This window comes from Arvicanthis niloticus, chromosome 28, assembly GCF_011762505.2.
Source record: "Arvicanthis niloticus isolate mArvNil1 chromosome 28, mArvNil1.pat.X, whole genome shotgun sequence".
In the NCBI taxonomy this organism is placed as follows: Eukaryota; Metazoa; Chordata; class Mammalia; order Rodentia; family Muridae; genus Arvicanthis; species Arvicanthis niloticus.
In genome coordinates this window covers 25,895,581-25,914,405 of record NC_133436.1, presented here as the reverse complement: position 1 = coordinate 25,914,405, position 18,825 = coordinate 25,895,581, and the positions used below count along the sequence as shown (strand labels likewise).

General features: G+C 39.1%; 1 long non-coding RNA gene across 1 annotated transcript; it reads right to left on the bottom strand.

Moving 5' to 3' along the window:
* Positions 1-454: 454 nt before the first annotated feature.
* Positions 455-6,549, bottom strand: LOC143439977 (uncharacterized). Its single transcript, XR_013107925.1, has 3 exons — positions 6,385-6,549; positions 3,048-3,193; positions 455-748 (listed from the first exon to the last, which is right to left on the bottom strand). It is a non-coding gene; the product is annotated as an uncharacterized LOC143439977 (long non-coding RNA).
* Between the last annotated feature and the right edge of the window lie 12,276 nt (positions 6,550-18,825).

Below are 18,825 nucleotides of genomic sequence, written 5' to 3'. Positions count from 1 at the left end.
GAGGAAAGAAATGAGGTTCCCAAAAGTTAAGTAATGTGTCAGTCAGTTCATCAAGGATAAGGCCAGGATTCATGTCTGTCCTTTCTTCTTGCAAAGCCCATTTTTCCCCATTCTACCGTGTAGGCATATGTATATGTGCATCTGAATATGAATTTCAAGAGTTGAAAAAAGGAAAGATAAATTTTATAATATTATAATGTGCTTACACTGGCTCACAAATCGTGAGCAATGGATGGGATCAGCTTTGCTCTTATTTTGTCTTATGTTTTTCTATAGGGATACAAGGTTCAGTGCTACCTCTTGGGAAAAAGAAAAGCTCACATCAAGCAAAAGGTACTTGTCTAAACTAAACACTCTACCATACTCCACTGACTGACAGAAGGTATCAGTGACCATATATCTACTATCATAATTATGACGATAGTGACTTTTAGGTGTCAACTTGATGAGATCATGGGGGTTCTGAAATATTTGGCTGAATATTATTTTTGAGTGTGTCCTTGTGGGTGACTCTGGATAAGCTTAGATTTTATTAGTTTGTGAACTCAGTAAAGCACATTACATTCTCTTTTATGGGTGGCCACGGTGCAATTTGCTGAGGGATTAGATAGAGCAAAGAAGAGGAGGGAGTCTTTAACCATTCTCTCTGACTCTTTGAGCTGAGCACCTCTGTTAGGCCTGACGACTGGGTTGAACACCTCTTGCTTTCCTAGATCTCCAGCTCTTGCATGTGCCTTCTTAGTGCTCTCTGTGGAAGAGTAACACAAAATGTCAGTCAAAGCAAAATAAAAATATCTGCACATGCCTAGATATTTTATGCCTTAAGGTCAATGAAGTCTGTTACCATGACTGAGTTCTGCATGCCAAGAGGAAAGCAGCTGCCACACCCAAAGTGTACACAAAGGAACATGGATGCATATGCATGCAAAACTTTACTTATAGTCACAAAATCTGAATTTCATTTCCTTGTCATATATTTCAAGCCATACTTCTTATTTTGTTATTTTTGACCATCTGTATGTATGCATGTATGCATGTATGTATGTATGTATAGCGGGGGTGGGGGCAGGAGACATGGCCCAGTGGTTAAGTGCACTGACTGATTTTCCAGGGGAGCCGAGTTCAAATCCCAGCACCTACATGGCAGTTCACAACTGTCTGTAACTCCAAGAACTAACACTCTTACATAGACCTACATGCAGGCAAAACATAATGCACATAAAGTAAAGGTAAATAAATAAAAAATTAAAAGGAAGAAAGAAAGAAAATATTTTAAAAAGTGAATTTAGGTGTAAAGGGGTACAAAAGCAGGTAGGTGGTGAGCAGGATTTGATTCTGCAGGACATCATGCCATCTTATGACACTGTTTACAAAGTGCACCCAGAGGACCAGAGAATATAGCATTGTGTTTGTGCAAGATTGACATGTGGTATGTCTATAGTACATAACGTGAAGCGTGGTTAATTTCCATGAATTTTCACATCTCTGGCACGCCCACCATGCTTTGCCGGTTATAACAAAAGTGACTGTTGAGCCCATAGTCTGTCTTTTTTGGATAATAGTGAGAGCCCAATGAAAGACTGAGAAGACCTAGGAGAGAAAAAAACAGGGAGGGTTGAGCACAAGTCAGCTCTTGGAATGTAGGCGCTCCGGGGAGAGTCAGCATTTATGGAGTTTATATAGACTTTATGTTCACAAAGTATGAATACACCATTTCGTTGAGTTTTTACATCCATCTATGTGGTGCTCACTCACAGTAGAATTAGATCTTGATTAGAGAAACACACACCTAAGTGGTTTAGTTATGTAAGTGGCAGGGGAGGGCTTCACTTGTTTTCCCTTAGTCAGGGAACTAATGCTGAGTGAGCATTGCTGAAGGTGAAAGCTAAACAAACATATTTCAAAGCACTCAGGGTGAGATTCTGGGGGGGTGGGGGGAGGAGGTGGGGAGCGGGTAGCAGACAAAGTAAGAGCCAGGCCTCCCTCCCAGGGCTTTTAATAATCTTCACCACTTAGGTAAATCACTGGAGACTGTTTTCACTGATGCCTGGGTGCAGGCCACAGCCTTTCGCTATCACTTTCCTTGCAGAATTGAATCCAGCAGGTCCCCGTACCTCTTGGCCAACGTCACAATAAAGCTATTTGCAGGTCATTCCTTGTATGGGACTATCTGAACCAATATTGTTGGTTCGCTAAATTTAAACCTTTTGACAACTTATCTCTGGTTTCACTTCCTTGTTCTGTCTAGCTTTCCTTCCTCATTTAAGCCAGGTAATACGATATGCTGAAAACAACATGGACCTTGGACTCAGGGATTTGAATCCCAGATGTGCTGTTTATTAGTTTGTAACTTGGAAAATGACTTAACCCTTCTGATAGCCTTTATCTTTGCATTCTAAGAAGGAACTAATCATATGAACATGGTAGAAAATTGCCTATGAGTTAATATATGAAACACATTCTTAACATGCCTAGTTCATGGTGATATTTGTTACCTATAACTATAAGTGCTAAATGACAGTCATGTATAATGGATCCCAGAAGGGTACAAGCCAATGATCTATAATCCCTTCCCTACTGTGACAGTAAGGTCTTCTCTATGTGGACCCTCCAGTTACATTTTTTTCTCCACCTGAAGATATAACTTTATCTTCTTTCCCAACACATAAAATATGTTTAAATAACATAGCACTACATAGTACTGGTAACCTTGGTTATTGTCTGTTGAGTTTCTTTGCCTTCATCTTTCTGATTTCCACAAAGGCAGGCAGTAACAAATTATACAGCTCATTTACCTTCTATATAACTAAAGATTAAAAAAATATCAGTTTTCCTCAGTATCGAGGTTTTTTGTTTGTTTTTTGGTTTTTTTGTTTTGTTTTCTTTGCCTGTCTACTTTACTAGTCTTTCTCCTATGGTTTAGGTATTTGGTGGATTGTCAGCAAGCACACATTTTCACTTCTATAAACAAGTGTCTATTTAGTCTTTAACTTTATCTTCCTGGTTCTTTATAGACCTGATTGCTGTGGACAGCTTTCTTAATATACCTTTTCCTTTATCTTCCATGATATTTTTGTCATGCTTCTGTCTTCATGCTACTGTGCATTTGAGCATCCCATGCAGGCTCATTCTTCACTAGCAAGCTAGGGAGTATTCCAGAACCTCATTCCTTCGTAGGCCACTTTCTTTCTGCCTAAAAAGGGAAAGGTGAGGGGATAGAATGATTGAAATTTTCACTTTTATTTTCATGTTAGTATATTCTCTGTTCTCAGTAATTCAAGCTGAAAATATCAGCTAGGTCTGTTCCCTTCTTGTTTCTTGTTTTGGTCCTTTGTCAGTGTGTTTATATTATATAAACTTTGGGCGAGGCAAGTAGTATAACTCCTCCCAGAGATGGACTTGCATGCTTATGAAAGCTACCACCAGTGTTTTCTTCTCCCATAAATTCTAATGTACTTATTGCTATGAGAATATGGTATTTTCTCTTTTCTTAAATAAAGATATTGTGAGCAGTATTTGGTGAGATGTTTTTAAATGTTCATTACTAAAAGGATATTTGAAGATTTTATGTCACTAAGAAAAGTAACCATTGGTGATAAAGTGGTTCCATTTCTCCTTGAGGTGGTCTAGTACAAGTAGGGAAGAAATTAAAGAAAACAACCAACATAGCAACAAACAGACAACCTCTTCTCTTTAACATGTGACCATTGATGCATCAATGACCAACAAATCCCATGAACATAGAGCATCAGAATCTATTTCTCTTTTATCTCTTGGCTGGATGAATTCTCAGGGAAGCTAGCTGGGATTGGCTTTTTTTTTACGTGTTGGCTTCTGGTTGCCTTCATATGTGTTCACCCTGTGACAAAGGTTGGATGGTGAATGGCTTCTGACATAGACATTTTTGGTTTCTTTGGAGACTTAGTTGTGTCATGTGATTTTGTTTTTCTGGAAGCTGTCTTACGAAAAGATGTTTTGCTGAGGCAGTCATGTGTTGTTTTTCTGAACGCTGTCTTGTGAAAAGGGTATGTGATGTTTTGCTGGAGCAGACACTTGAGAGGAAGTGTGATGTTTACAAAGAATATGAATATAACCCCATGACAATGAAAGGATTCCTTGCAGTGATTCACCTTGCAATGCTTGGTCTATGCTGATCTTTGCCTGTCATGACTTTGTAGAGAAAAATACAACAAAGAACTTGTCACAGTATTCAGGATATTTCTTGCTGCTTCCCGGACTTCTGCTAATTTGGGGGAGCCTTGCAGTTTCTTCTGGATTGAGCCACTGCTATTGATTTGTGTTTGGAATTGCCCCAAAGAACTGCTTCTAAATAGGTCCACATTCCCCTTTGTTTTATTAACCATCTTTCTCCTCTACCTTTGGTCAATCGGCTTAAAAGGGAGGTTGAAGCATTTAAGAACTCTTATTAAAGTAGGTTTTTGAAAACTTTAAGTCTACAGGCTTCTTAAGGAAAGCTTTCCTGTGGCCATGGCAGCCACACTAGGAAATCAGTAGAAGCAGATTTATGACTTGAGCTTGACATCGACTCAGTGTAGTTGTTACTTAGATCCTGCAGGCTGAGGTAAGCCAGACTGGGTAGTCCAGGTCAGCTGAGCTCTTCCCGTCCTCTGTGGGAAGAACTGCAGGATTACTTGACAGAAAGCAGACATGTAACAAAGGGCAAAGAGCTGGGGCTGCTAATCTGACCTGCTATACGCCTCCACTGTGAGGGATGGTGAATCCATTACTCATTAACAGAAGTGTTGTCTTTAATAGACTTCTCTCATTCCTGCCTCAGCCTCCTCTCCTTTATCTGCAAGACATGGCTTTGGTAAAGCAGGAAATATCAAGACTCAGTGGAGTTGCCTTCAGCATACATTTTGGCAAACACAACTCAGCTAGACTCTGAAGCAAGAATGTCTGGATCCCCTACTCCCTAGTGACTCTTAACCATGATACAGGGATGGGTTTGTAGGAGGGACAAGGCACAAAGTATGAAATAAACTGAGAATATGTGAGATTTCCCCACAGTGGGCAAGGCGGTAGCTTCTTGGGAAGCGGGTGACTTTTCCAAGATGTTTTGTAGAGGTGTCAGGAGGAAATGAAGGCTAGCATCCATAACTGTAAGCTTTAACTAAAGGCTGCCTTCATCCCCCCCCCAAAGCATCTGATACATATTACACATCCTTGTCTGACAGTATTCAGTAACATATGAATCACCTTCCTTCAGATCTCTGATTTATCACAGGTTTTCTGAGGATTAATGCAATTTACTAATAGTAAATTATAAGAATGAAACATCCAATATTCATAATATTTTTGAAGATATTTTGGGGGGAGGGAAATGCCAATTTAGTGGGGAAAATGCCAATTTAGTAATAATGCTTTTCCTCATATTGACAGAAAGAGGCTTTGTGATAATGCATAAATTATTTTAAATCCTGTTTTTCATCACTGTCATTTTTAGAAGCCCATTTTGAGAAACACTGGTTGGAGAAGAGAGAAAATTTGCCTGGGACTCAGCACTCCTTGTTTTGAGACCTACTCTTCACTTGCTATGTGACCTCGGCAGATGATTTGACCTCTATGAAGCTTATTGTTTCTATCTGTAAGGTTCAAAACAGTAGCTTTGAAGATGCATTTGTTCTAACCTTTAGATTCTCAGTAGATTTCACAGCCGGGTATTAGAAGACAACTCCCAGCTCCCATACACACACACCTTCCCTACTCAACAGCAAACCATGATCAGATAGGAAGAAAATGGAAAAAGATATTTTCAGAGAAATAATGTACACTTGTCAATTTTATCTTTTTAAGGACTTGAAAGAAGGCACTGGTTCTGTTGAACTAAACTGCAGGTGTGTTCCTCTTCCACAGGACACATGTCATTATTTAAATGTCCTGACAAAGTTGGCTTAAGACACAGGTTCTGTCAAGCATGATGTTCCAGGCACCAGTATCCCTCCTGTTTTTTTCATCCTTGCTGCCTGTGGCAAATAAAAAACAATCATGTCCCTTGTACCATAGAAACACAATACAAAAATTAAACTGACTGATTAAGGGAAGCAGCTTTACTATGAGGTTAAATAACAGTATCATCAATAACTGTAATAATCTAGAAACATAATAATGAATGATTAAACATAATAATAGAGTCATGACAATAAAAACCAATGAATATTGCTTTATTTGCAATGATAGGACTGTTCATTCTGATGGCGTGTCCTCGGTTCTGAACATTTCTGGAAGAGGTATAAGCTCAGAGCAACTTTTCATGTATTTCCCCTAAAGATGCACCCAGACAGCTGTGACTGTTCCCCTTTTCTCTTAGTACTGTCCTTACACCGCCCCTTTAACTTTCAATTATGTAAAACAAGCACTTACTTTGGGTTTCCTGTGATGTCTCTAGCCTATGGATCACACCAACCGTACGACTGTACCCTGGGGAATGTTTCTGTTGTGACCCAAGGAAGTCTTAGCAGTCAAGTGACATCCAGCTAGTAGGAACCCCTTGATTTTCCAGGTTCCCATCTGGTCTCCTTCTGCAGACACTCACTGAAGCAGTAAAGTGAATACGATACAGTACACAAGAATAATTAAGACAGAGGACTATAAATAGAGAGTGGTTGGCAAGTTTGGGGAAATCTCTGCCATTGAAGCTTCTGTACTGAATCCTCATCTTCTTTTACCAGACTCTTGTCCTCAGGACTTCTGTGAAATAGTGTACAGTTTCAAAGCCTGACTAGTGTAGCACAGAAAATCAGTGCCAGGGAGTTGCAGCCTCTTTGGAGGGTCCAGATTGCTTCCCCAGTTAGAAAGCGTAAGTAGGTTATCTGATTCACCAAGAGGCACAAAGGTGGCAGGGTAAATGATATCGTCTCACCAGGCTAACAATGAGGCATAGATAATGGAGCTGCCCGCAGAGTCCCTCCCTCTCCTCCTCTCAGACAATGTGTGTCACACTGAAACACTTAAAAAAAAAACCTGAAGACATCTGAAAATATCAAAGACAAGACCTTTGTGTTTTTGTTTCTGACAGACAGATTTTGTGCAGTTGGCTGTTATTAACCCGATTTGCAAGTGTACATGATCATTATTGCAAGTCTTAATTCTGCATAGCAACTCAGAGGCTGGGAGTGAGCTTCTATTCAAAGGGTCAATGTATAGTCAAGCTGATGAAAAGTACGGGGTAGGTTGTATTAGACAAGTTTAGAAAGTGCCTCGTCATTTTGAGGAGAACATCCTCATTCTGTGCATGGATTCTTTGTTCACTGTGTCTTCTCTGGTTTTCTCACTATGAATTGTCACCATGAATTTGGTGTGCACAGGTCTTTATTCCCTGAATTGGGTTGGGGTGTTGGTGGAAACGTTCAGTGTGAAAACTCATTTTCTTTAGCTCTGTAAAATATTACTGAAGTCTTTTTTTTGTGCGTTTTCCTTTTGAAGAGGCCCTATTATTGAGATGTTGGCCTTCTCTGACACTAGTTTATTGTCTTGCACCTTCTGTCTCCCATCTTTTTCATCTTCTTTACTTAACATTGTCCTGCCTTTTGAAGTCTGCTTAATTTTGTCTTTTAACACTTAACAGTGATATTTAATTTACTCTACTATATCCTTAAAGTCTAAATACTTCTGTCTTTTCTGTCCAGTATAATCCTTCCATCTTCTGTTTGGGAGATGCCATCCTTAGAACCATCCTTTCTAGATGTTTGTTTTCTGAACATCATTGGAGATTTCCTGTATAGTCTTCAGACTGACTGTATCCCAGAATTCCTTGAACTCTCTGAACTCTCTATTCTCCTGCTTCTGCTTCAAACCTTCCTTCCTCTCTCCTCTCCCTCCATCCTTCTTCTTTTCCTCCTCCTCCTTTTTCCTCTTCCTCTTCTTCTTCCCCTCTCTCTTTTTCTTTCTCTCTCCTCTCTCCCTAGAAATTTGTCCAAGGAATTGTCCACTTTTCCCTCCACTGGGACAAGATACCTGATATAAGTAATTTAAAGGGTGAAGGATTTATTCTGGGCCCTGATTCAACAGGATCACAGACCATCATGGTGGGCAAAGACTATGGGGCAAGCTTACAACAGTAAGCTGTAGATGAGATCATAGCTAGAACTGGGCTCCCAGCTATAGCTCCCACTGCTTGATGCTCGCTCAGTTTGTCTTTAACCTTTGAAGTTCCTGAAACTTCCCTCAAACAGCCAGTGGGGTATCTGGTGTCCAAGAGAGCGAGGCAGAAAAGAGGCTGAGGTAGTGCACAGATGCTCAGACTTTCACTTAATCTTCCCACTTGAGAAATAAATCACATAGGGGCGGGGTGAGAAGCATTTGCTTAGCATGCAGAGGTCCTAGGGTCACTGGGAAGTTAGTTCTAGGACCACCATCAAAAAAGAAGGAGAAGCAGTAGAGGATGAAAGATGGAAAGAGGATTAGCCCAAGGAGAACCACTGCCTTCACTTGGGAGTAGCTGTCCGGCATTCTGGGCCTGTTACTCTCTTAAATGCCCTGAAGAAGTGTCATTCAACTGTTTACCTGGTGGCAGGAATGGGCTGCCTCTTGATAGCAAGCATGCAGGTTCTCTTTGTTTCTCATTCAATATACCCACAGACATTTGACTAAGTAATCTATGTTTTTTGTCACTTGACACTTCAGTGCTTCCAGGCGGTCCAAAAGTCTAGTGTGACCCAGCTCATTGTTAGCGCCTCCTTTAGGTAGGCCACAGCATCCGTTATTTCTGTTAGTGTTTATTCTCGCTTCCTGGATTTCCTGTTTTAAACAAACCCCCTCTTTCTTTCCATTTTTCAATGATGTCTTGAATAGTGTTCTCTTTCTCTTTTCTATTGAAACTCTTTCTTGCCAACTTAGGGAAGAATATGTCATAAACTAAGTATGTTTTACTGTTTGTATGTATCCGGAATTTCTTTTCTGACCTATTTTGATTCAGTCTTTGTCCACATGTGTTCAGGCCAGACCTCAAGATAAAATCATTTCCATCATCTTTGGCCAATAATGGTTTTTGTATTTTCCTGACTTAAGAACACTTATTACATATGGTTGAATGTTGTAATTTTCAATCTATGTAATAATTTTCGTCTCTATCACTGGATAAGAAAAAGGGATGATCAGCCCGACATCTGTCTTTATAGTTTCACAGACAGAAACATGCTTTTTTGGAAGCAGTTTCTAAGTAGAGCTGGGCTTGGCTTTTATTGTTGCTTTTCCTTTCTTGCCTGCAGGAAACGAATAGTAAAACCCAAGGATCCACACGGCTTTACAACCTTCCATCAGGGAAGACCAGGCTTCTCTGCAGCCTGCCAGACCTTTTTTTTTTTTTTGTGAGTTTGAGAAGGGTTTCCTTCACATTCTGGTTGTACTCATGTTCAGGGGCTCTCTCCTTCTTAACTATTTCATGGTTTGGGGAGACATGTTGCTGGTTTTATTGTTCAAAGCCTTTCTTCTCTTTTTCTTGTGGCATGAATGATGTTCCATGCGGAAGATTAAGATATCTAATAACAAAACAGAAACTCTCACGTTTAGCTGCCGTTAGATTTATGGCAAAGTTTATGGAGATTTCTTAAGCCTGGGAACAAATGTCCCGGAATGTCTCTGCTGTCACAACCGTGCGTGGAGTGCAAGGCTGTTGCAGCGCATGGGCATAAACACCTCTGAGGTTGTGTGTCACTTCCTGCATAAGCAGAGAGGTGTCTGTCAGTAATGCAAACAAAACCCACTTTAACCTCTGAGTCCCAACATCTGGAATACTTATCTCCCTGTGACAATTGTGCTGAATGTTCAATTTCCCAATGGTCCACTGAAAGAACCATTTGGGCTTGAAAAAAAAAAAAAAAAAAAAAGACCAGCCTAGGGGGAAAAATTATCTCAGAGTGGTTACCACTGAGAGTAGTGCCATGCTGATTTGTGATGGTGGCATCTCCCTGCCTCTGCAGCTGGCTGCCTAGCTTTTTCACTACAGAGCCACTCCCGTTTTGCTAACGCTGTGAGTAACCATGCACAAGGATCTTTCCTTTAGGACTGTTACAAACACAATACAATACATTTTTTTTTTGTTGTTATTGTTGTTGCCTTTAAACACTTTTTAATCCATGTACTTAGTTTTAAACTTTTATTCCTCTGTATGTCCCAGAAAGGAATCTCAATAATTCAATACCCACAGCCCTCTGCAATAGCTGAGTGATTAGAACAAACATTGTTCTTGCCCATATTAACCATCTTTGCACTTTATATTCTCCAGTTAGCTACACCAAAAAAAGAAGCTTCTAGAATAAACAGACAATATACCCATGGTCAAAGGCACTCTGGAGTTGCCCTCCAGAACTTCTGGGGGCACATTATTTTTTAAATGCAGAATGCAAAGTGGAATGGAAGTGTAACCAGCCTAAAGTTAAGGTTAGGATTGTGTGGAACAGTTTGTAATGGTGTGTGTCATGAACTGTGGAACATCAGAGTTAACTATAAGCCATAAAAATATACAAGATCTCACCCAAATGAAGCACATGCTCAGTTAGTTATTGAGACGAAAGTATGCTGCTTGCCCCTAGTTCCCGGTAACCACGTCAGGCCTGATTGACTTGGTATTTCTGGGTATAGGTAATTGCTTTTCTCCACTTGAGGATAAAATGACAGGGAACAGCCACTCTAGAGCCTCTGGACATTTATTCCATTTCACCATTGGCAACTTTAGATTTATTAGTTGAAGCCCTTGGGCAAATCTCAAAATATTACCTTATGAAATGTTATCCACATGTTCCTGAAGCTAGTGTCTTAACTCAGTTCTCTCTGGCCCAAAATTCCTTTTACATGTACTTCTCTTCTAAGTGAACATTCTAGGAAATCTTTTCCTCCAAAGTCTTCATTCATAATACTAATAGCCAACAGTGGTATAACATAGAATAGCTTAGAAATGCTGTCGCATGCCAGAATCCATTGGCTCTGTTCTGTGAGGCAGGAGTAATTATTGCTGTTTTGCAAGTGATAAAAGCCATGCTGAGAAAATTGATTTGGCCAAGGTCGCGCGGTTAATGAGTAGTAGAGGTGCATTCAAAATCCACGACTTTAGACGCTAAGGCACTTCAGTTGTTCTTGAAGCAGAGTTAAGACCTTTTACACTACTCCTCATCAGAGAATATAAGTCAGAGGCAAAAAAAATAGCTTACTTATAATTGCTGCAGCAGAAAACTAAAAGAATTAATTACTGGGTATTTATTGATACGTGTATAATGTCCATCACCGTGTGGCTTGGCTTTTCTTATCCTTGCTTAGAAAGGATTTTTCAACAGTACTTTAACAAAAAGACATAACTAAAGACAGTATTTATGCTGTAACTCCCTCATATATATCCTCACTGTGACTTCATGCATCCATTCTATCCCCGGCTAGCGTTTTCCTTATGTGAGGACTACAGAACTCTGTAACTTTTTTATGTTGTTTATTGGCTGCTACTCTCAATGAAAAGTTAGTTCCCATTAGAGCAGAGCTGTCTGGTACACTTCCTGCTGTGCACCAAGAAGCTAGAGGTGTCTGGCACATAGTAGGCACTCCACAAATATGTGTGACATAAATATATGAATGACAAAGCTAACATACATGAAACAAAAACAATCAAATCTTTGGCGGTTTACCTTCAGCTTCAAGATGATTCAGAGAAAACTGATCATTGCAAGTTAGTCTAAAGATTACTGAAGGTCAGAAGAGGTGCCATTTATGCAGGCTTCTGAAATTCGGCTTGGATTTGGACTGATAAACTAGGGAGGGGAGAGAGGATGAATTTTTTTTTTAATTTTAGAGGTTTTTTTTTTGAGAATTTCATAAATGAAAATGATATTTAAAACCCCTCCCTCTGTCCCTCCAGTTCCTTCAGTTTCCCTTCCCTACTCCCTCTTGAATTATTGACTTTTTTCTTTAGTTACTATTGTTACAAATGTATAACTTATGAATGTATATGTATGTATATGTATGCATGTTTATATGTACACATAATCTACTGAGTTCACTTATTGTTGCTGATTTGTGTATATGTATTTAGAGATGACCACTTGGGATTAGTTCAATTATCGAGGAGCTAGTCCCAGAAGACTTATTCTTCTTCTCTTAGAAGCAATTAATTGCCTGTAGCCCTTCATATTAAAGTGGTGTCCTGTAACATTTTCCTTACCCACACTGGCATGTCAACTAGTGTCATTATGGAGATCCTGTTTAGGTGACCTCACTGATGTGAGTTCATAGATGCATATTCTCAGTTATGCTTAGGAGACATTGGTATCAGGTAGCCAGGCCTCTGACTTTTACAACCTTTGTGCTTCCTCTTCTGTAGTGTTTCTTGAGTCTTTGGTACAGGGGTTGTGTTTTAGATGTATCAATTTGGCCTGCCTTCCAAACTGTGATATTTTTCTTTTTGATTAGTTGCGGTAACAACTAAAGATTTGAAGCTAGGATCCACTTATAAGACTGACCATTTAGTTTGTCTTCTCTAGTTCCATCCATTCACCTGGAAATGTCAAGATTTCATTTTTGTTTTTACAGATGAATAAAATTTTTCTTTATTTTTTAATTAAATTTTTGTAGACTATATTTTGATCATATTCTTTCCCTTCTCTCAACAACTCCCAGATCCTCTCCATCTCCTCTCTACAGCCCAACTTTATGGTCTCTCTCTCAAAACAAACAAAGTCAAAACAAACTAAAATAATTAATAATAATAATAATAATAATAATAATGACAAAAAGTATCAAAAAATTTTAAAGCACACAAAAAACCATGGAGTTTGTTTTGTTTTGGAAAAGTATACATGGGACTTGCCCTGGAAAATGTCTGATCCGAGATCAGTGATGACCCATTGGAGAAGACTGATTTTCTTTGTATCAGATTTGTGTGTGAAGTACCAGGCTCCACTGTGGCGTTTTCCTAGGTACTTTCTTTTGGCTGATTCTCCTCTCACACTCCCCATCCCAGCATCCCCCAATGTTAGCTTCCATCATGTCTCTTTCCCCTTTTATGTAGTTTACCACCCTTTCTGGTTCTCTTCCAGAAACATTCTTTTTCGGACTAATGTGATAGCCTGGCAAGCAAAAGGGCTTGCCCCTGCAAGCATGACTACTTGACTTAGATCTCTAGAACCCATGGTGGAAGGAGAGCACCTATCACTGAAACTGTCCTCGGACTTTCATATGAGTTCTACACATGCTCGTGTGTGTGTGTGTGTGTGTGTTTATGTGTTTGTGTGTGTATGTGTGTGTGCATGTGTGTATACTTGCACACACTAAATAATAGTAATAATAATAACAATAATGATAATGATAATACACAAAATTAAAAACCTGATTTTTTTTCTTCTCTCCTAGTCTCCTACCTAGTTTCTTGTCCCATATTCATACGCATTCTCACGTAAACTCACATAATTAAAAATAGATGTTAGATTCACAATCTGTGAGAGAACAAGGAATCATTTTTTTTTCTTCCCACATCTGGAAAATGGAGGGGTGATACATTTATGTCTTATGGCTGACATCAAGAGTCAATGGCAAATAGACAAACGGACAGCACCAGGGATCCAAGGGCCTCTCATCAAGCCTGATGCTGCTGCCTACTTCCTAACTGACTCTCCAGGTGGTCCTGTAATGTGTAACTTATATTTATAGTGACATTTGGGTCAGTGCACATGGTTTCACATTTTGGCACATTTATTTACAAGTATTTTCCTCTTGTTCTGAATGTAGTAGTCAAAACAGAAAGCAGGAATTATGTAGATATAAGAAAAGAATATCTAATAAGAGGATCTAATCAATCAATCAATCAATCAATCCATAAATAAATAAATAAAGTATATTACTGGGAGTGAATTGCAGGCTTCAGTGTGATCTACTGTGCTGGCTGATGAAAGAACAAACACCTCTCTAAAATTAATAGCCCTTAATTGTAGCTTGAGACTTAAAGAGAACTGTATGCTTGAGGTCTGTGTCTCTTCTCGTCTCTTCCTGTTATAAAATATGACCCCTCGGAACTTTTTGTCATCCCTTGGAGACCAAAAATCAGTTGTTTCTGCTGACGTTTTAGGTGGGTTAGTGTCCTGTTTCTAGCTTCCCATTAACTTCTTAGAAGCAACATATTCTGTTGTTTACATTCATTAATTTAAATACTGTGACCTAATTTCGGCAAATTGTGTTTTGTTACAGAGCACGCTCGCAGAAGGCAGATAATATCCTGGTGTGATTTCCCCCTTCATTTCTTGGAGAGTTGATAACATCTCTGAGGTTATTACTAGAATGCTGCTTGTTGTTCTAAGGCATTTTGATCATTACTTATTTTTAGGTTTTATATAGCATCTTTCCCCCGAGGAGCTCAAGGCAAATTTTGCAAATGTGAACAATCTTCTTTTGTTAGTGTGTTTTGGTTTGGGGAAGGGGGGGAATAAAAGCAGTACTAATTTCCTGTCTCTCTAAATTCCACCAGATATCAAACCAAGTTCCCTAATCACTGTTCCTTGTCTCTGGTTTATAGAGTTTTCCTTTATATAGACACTTGTAAAGAAAAGCTTGGGCTTTGGATCTTCAGTGGAAGGGATAAACCATTAAAACAGGGTATAGCAGGGAGAGTCTGCAGAATGTGTGAGGCTCAAGGTGGATTGTCAAATCCCCTGTGAGAACTCTTCACAGCAACACTAGGAGGTTACTTCATGTTTCCATAATGGGCAACTTCAGCTGTATTGCTGGAGCTGTCCTACCACAGGAGATGAGGCCCAGTCTATGAGATGTTTATTTTGAAACTGTTCCCTTGGGCACTGGAAGGCACTGTTTAGTACATTTTCTTGTTGTTTAGTGGTGTTTGTGGTTTGTTTGTTTTGTTTTCCCCACTTTCTTTCTCTTCATTAAAGAAATCACTGTTGAACTTCAGAAACCTCTCCAGGGGAAATGTAAAATAGATATAAAATAGAAAGAAGAAAAGGAAGAAATAAGATTGAAGAAAGAAACACAGAGATGGGGAGGGGAAAAAGGAGGGAGGGAAGGAGGAAGAAGGGAAGGAAGGAGAGAGAAAGAGCTAGTAAGAGTGTGAGAGCGAGAGACAGGGAGAGGGAGGAGAGAGAGAGAGAGAGAGAGAGAGAGAGAGAGAGAGAGAGAGAGAGAGAAACTAGGTCTTTTATTCATTTGTTCCTACTGTTTATTTTAAGAAGAATGTTTATAATGTTCAGTGTTCTCACTAGAAGTGTGTATGCCTGAATGAGTGTAACTCTGTGTGTGTGTGAGTGTAACTCTGTGTGTGTGTGTGTGTGTGTGGTCCTGAGTAGGAGTCAGGGCTGCACACTAAAGTGTTCCTGGATAAGTTGTACCAGTATAACTCACCAGGTCGTATTCTGACTTAACTCCCTGGGAAGCTGAACTCTGGGAATAGGAGTGTCAAGGGTAGGGTACAGAAAGTTTTATTAAATCATATTCTGCTCGGGGAATAAAAGATAGACCATGACAAAAAATAAAATTCAAATTATTTATAAGCTATTAAGAAAACCTAAACTCTGAAGTTGTCTCAGATTTAAGTTTGGTGTGCAAAAATTTTTAGCCAATGATACTGTCCTATTTGAACTTGGTGTTTGTCTTTCTCATTTTGGCAAACAAACAAAAGAGTTACCCAAAAGGACATAAACCTCAAAAAGGAAAGAATTAAAAACATTGATCTGTGTCCTGTGATCCAAAGGCACACACACCAGACATACTGACAATTGGTATTTCCAGGTACTTCATAGCCATGGATTTTAAAATGAATAATGTACCAGGGTGGAGTGGCACCCATTATAGTGCCTCCCCTTCCCTGAGGAGAATGGGAGGGGGAGGAGGGGAGGAAATTCGAGGGCGGTGACTGGAGGAGAATAGGAGGGGGACCTGGGTCAGGCTGTAAAGTAAATAAATAAGCAAATTAGTAGAGGGAAGCAAAGGAAAGTAAATGGCTGGAGAAACACATGCTTTTTTTTTCCCCAGGGAGCTTCAAATGATGAGGTTGTCTTAGAACATAACATGCCCAGTTATAAGATTTCTGCAGTGTGTACATGAGAGAGGAAGCTACGACCCTTGCTTCAGTCACCTGGAGTTCTTAGATGAGTTGTCCTCTATGTAGAAGTGTCTCAGGAGTCTTGAGTTAGGACATACTTTACCCCCGTTTGTGAGTAGATTAATGATTTGCCTAGGGTTCCTTGGCACAGCTCCAATGCGTGGCGAACAGGCTCACCTGACCTTGTTCACGGCTGTCGTGCTTTGCTGCGTAACCTGGATGAAGCAGAAGATCTGGAGTCACCACACCCGCTGCCAACAGTCCAGAGATCACACTGGGGCTAATTACTTATGTGCAGCTTTTGTTGAATACAGCAGCGAAAAATATGCATCTTGGTAGTAAAATGAGATCTGAATAACTTAATATGTTACACCAAGCATTTCATGTCATGAACCAAGAAATCTAGTGTTTATCCTTAAAGATAGGCAGACTTGGGACTGGGGAAACAGCTTTATTGAGTTTGCAAGCACCAGGAATAGAGTTTTAATCCTATGTTTTTTTTTTTTAAAAAAAAAAAAGCCACGCATAGCGTTAGGTGTTTATAATTTGTGCCATGGGAGGTTACTATAGGGGATTTCTGGTGCTCAGTGGCCAGTCTGCCTGCCTTATTTGGGGAGTTCAAGGCCAAAGAGAAACTGTCTCTCAAACAACAAGCAATGACAATGCTTTTGAGAATTGGCTCCAGAGTTTGTCCTCTGGACTACGTGTGCACAGTCAAATACATGCATGGACATGCAGAAGAACCTGGATTTTCCTTTTTCCTCTTTCATCCCATATCTTAAATGGCTATAATAATCCAGTGACAGATTTGCTTGTAAGGTAAATAATCATTTTAAAATGCCAAGAATGCAGTCCTGAGGATCTACTTTGTCTCTTTGAAGAATGCTCTGTTTCTTCTACTTTTTTAGATGTAGTGTATCCCCCGCCCTCTCTGTGTGCGTGTGATTTGCATATATACCTTTGGTGCCTGCAGAGGTCAGAAGGTGACTTTAGATTCTCTGGAACTAGTTACAGATGGTTGGGTGCGAGCTACTCTGTAGGTACTGGGAATCAAAGCCAGCAAGAGTGAGTTGCTCTTAACCACTGATTCACCTCTCTAGCCTTTTGGATTTCCTTTTGTAGTGAAGTAAAAGTTTCACTATTGTGTGATTCTTAAGAGAATATCATGGGAAGAAATTTGAGAACACTGTCACTCTAATAGTTAAGAAAATTCTAGCTTAGGAACATAACTGATTTATTCAAAGCCATCAGAGCGCAATTCTAGAGCCACAATGAGAATCTCATTCTTTATATTACTATGTCCAGCATTTGCATACTAATTATTTAAAAGGTCATATTAAATAATACATTTTTTCTTTTTTTTTTTGTTCATCTTTTTTTCTGTCTATTCAAGACACTATAAATTTACCTTATCAACAATAGTGATAAGAAAAATATATCTTGGTGGCTTCGAAGAAAATATTGAGAGAAGAAAAATACTATATATTGGAAAATTAAGGAGCTAGCTATAAATTACTGCCAATTTATTTTTCTTACACAGTCACAGACTCCTTGGGGTCCTATGTATAAATTGCCAGTGGAAGTCAATGAACCCAGTAAACCTTTCCATTCCTACCAATGACTAATAGTAAAGTAAAATTGAGTTGTTGGTAACTTATTTGTTAGCAGGCTGTTTTAATTATTGGGTGTAGCGAGGTTTTGCAACTTCTAGAAACCTTAAAATGTTTTGTCTCTCATTGATAATTGAAGTGTAGCAACGCGAATTGAATCATTTCTCGTCTTTTTTGTCTCTGCCGACTTCAGTCAGTTAAAATTGCATGTGTTGTTAATAAGCAATCTAAAGATTAGTCAGAGTGAATGCTGCTTGCCAGTGTCAGAACCAGTTAGTCAGGCTCTGCAGGACTGACCTACATTGCTTCTTAATGCATCTCTTTGTACAAAGGCAATTCTAACATTACCATTGACCTACCTATTACCTAACTTCATTTGTTGATTATCTTTCATGTACAGGACATTTCACTAGATAAAGAAACCAGGGGGAACAAGGTTGTAGGGATGAAAGGATCTATGTTATATGAAAAAAGAACTTTATATTACTGAGATAATCCAATAACATGTGGCCGAGTGTTTATCATTTGTTCTGAGAGTCAAAGTAACATTATCAAATGAATGTGTTTAGTCTAGGTTACACTGAAACATTTGCTAAATAACATATAAATAATTAGTTATCTGAAACATATAAACGTAAGTAAAAGTAACAGATGTTATTAATGCAATTTCAAATTTGATATATATCTGGATCTTATAAGAGTCATTCTGACAGAAACAGTTTGGCTTAAGTTGTTCATTACATCTTTGAATTCTACAGGTCAGTGTTTAAAAAAAAAATCATTATACACCACTATTATCTCTTACAAAATAAGGTCATGGAAACTGACAGTACATGAGAGTAGTATACTTTTTTATTATACCAAAGATTGCACAGTGACTTTGTGGGTTTCTTTTATCTTTAAGTTCCACTTGGGATTGACTTGCTGTTGAAACCTGCATGAATGAAGGCTGACTCAGAAATTAGAGCATTGGACTTAAAGTAACATTCCCATTCTGATTTCAATTTGTTCTTCCGTCTGAACCATTCAGTTCTTGGTGTTTGCTGGAATCCTTCTAGGACTGGAATTTCCTGGGAGACATCCAGTCCTTTGGAGACTATAAACAGTAAACAAACAGCCTTTTTTCTTTCTTTCTCTTCTTCTTCTTCTCCTTCTCCTTCTCCTTCT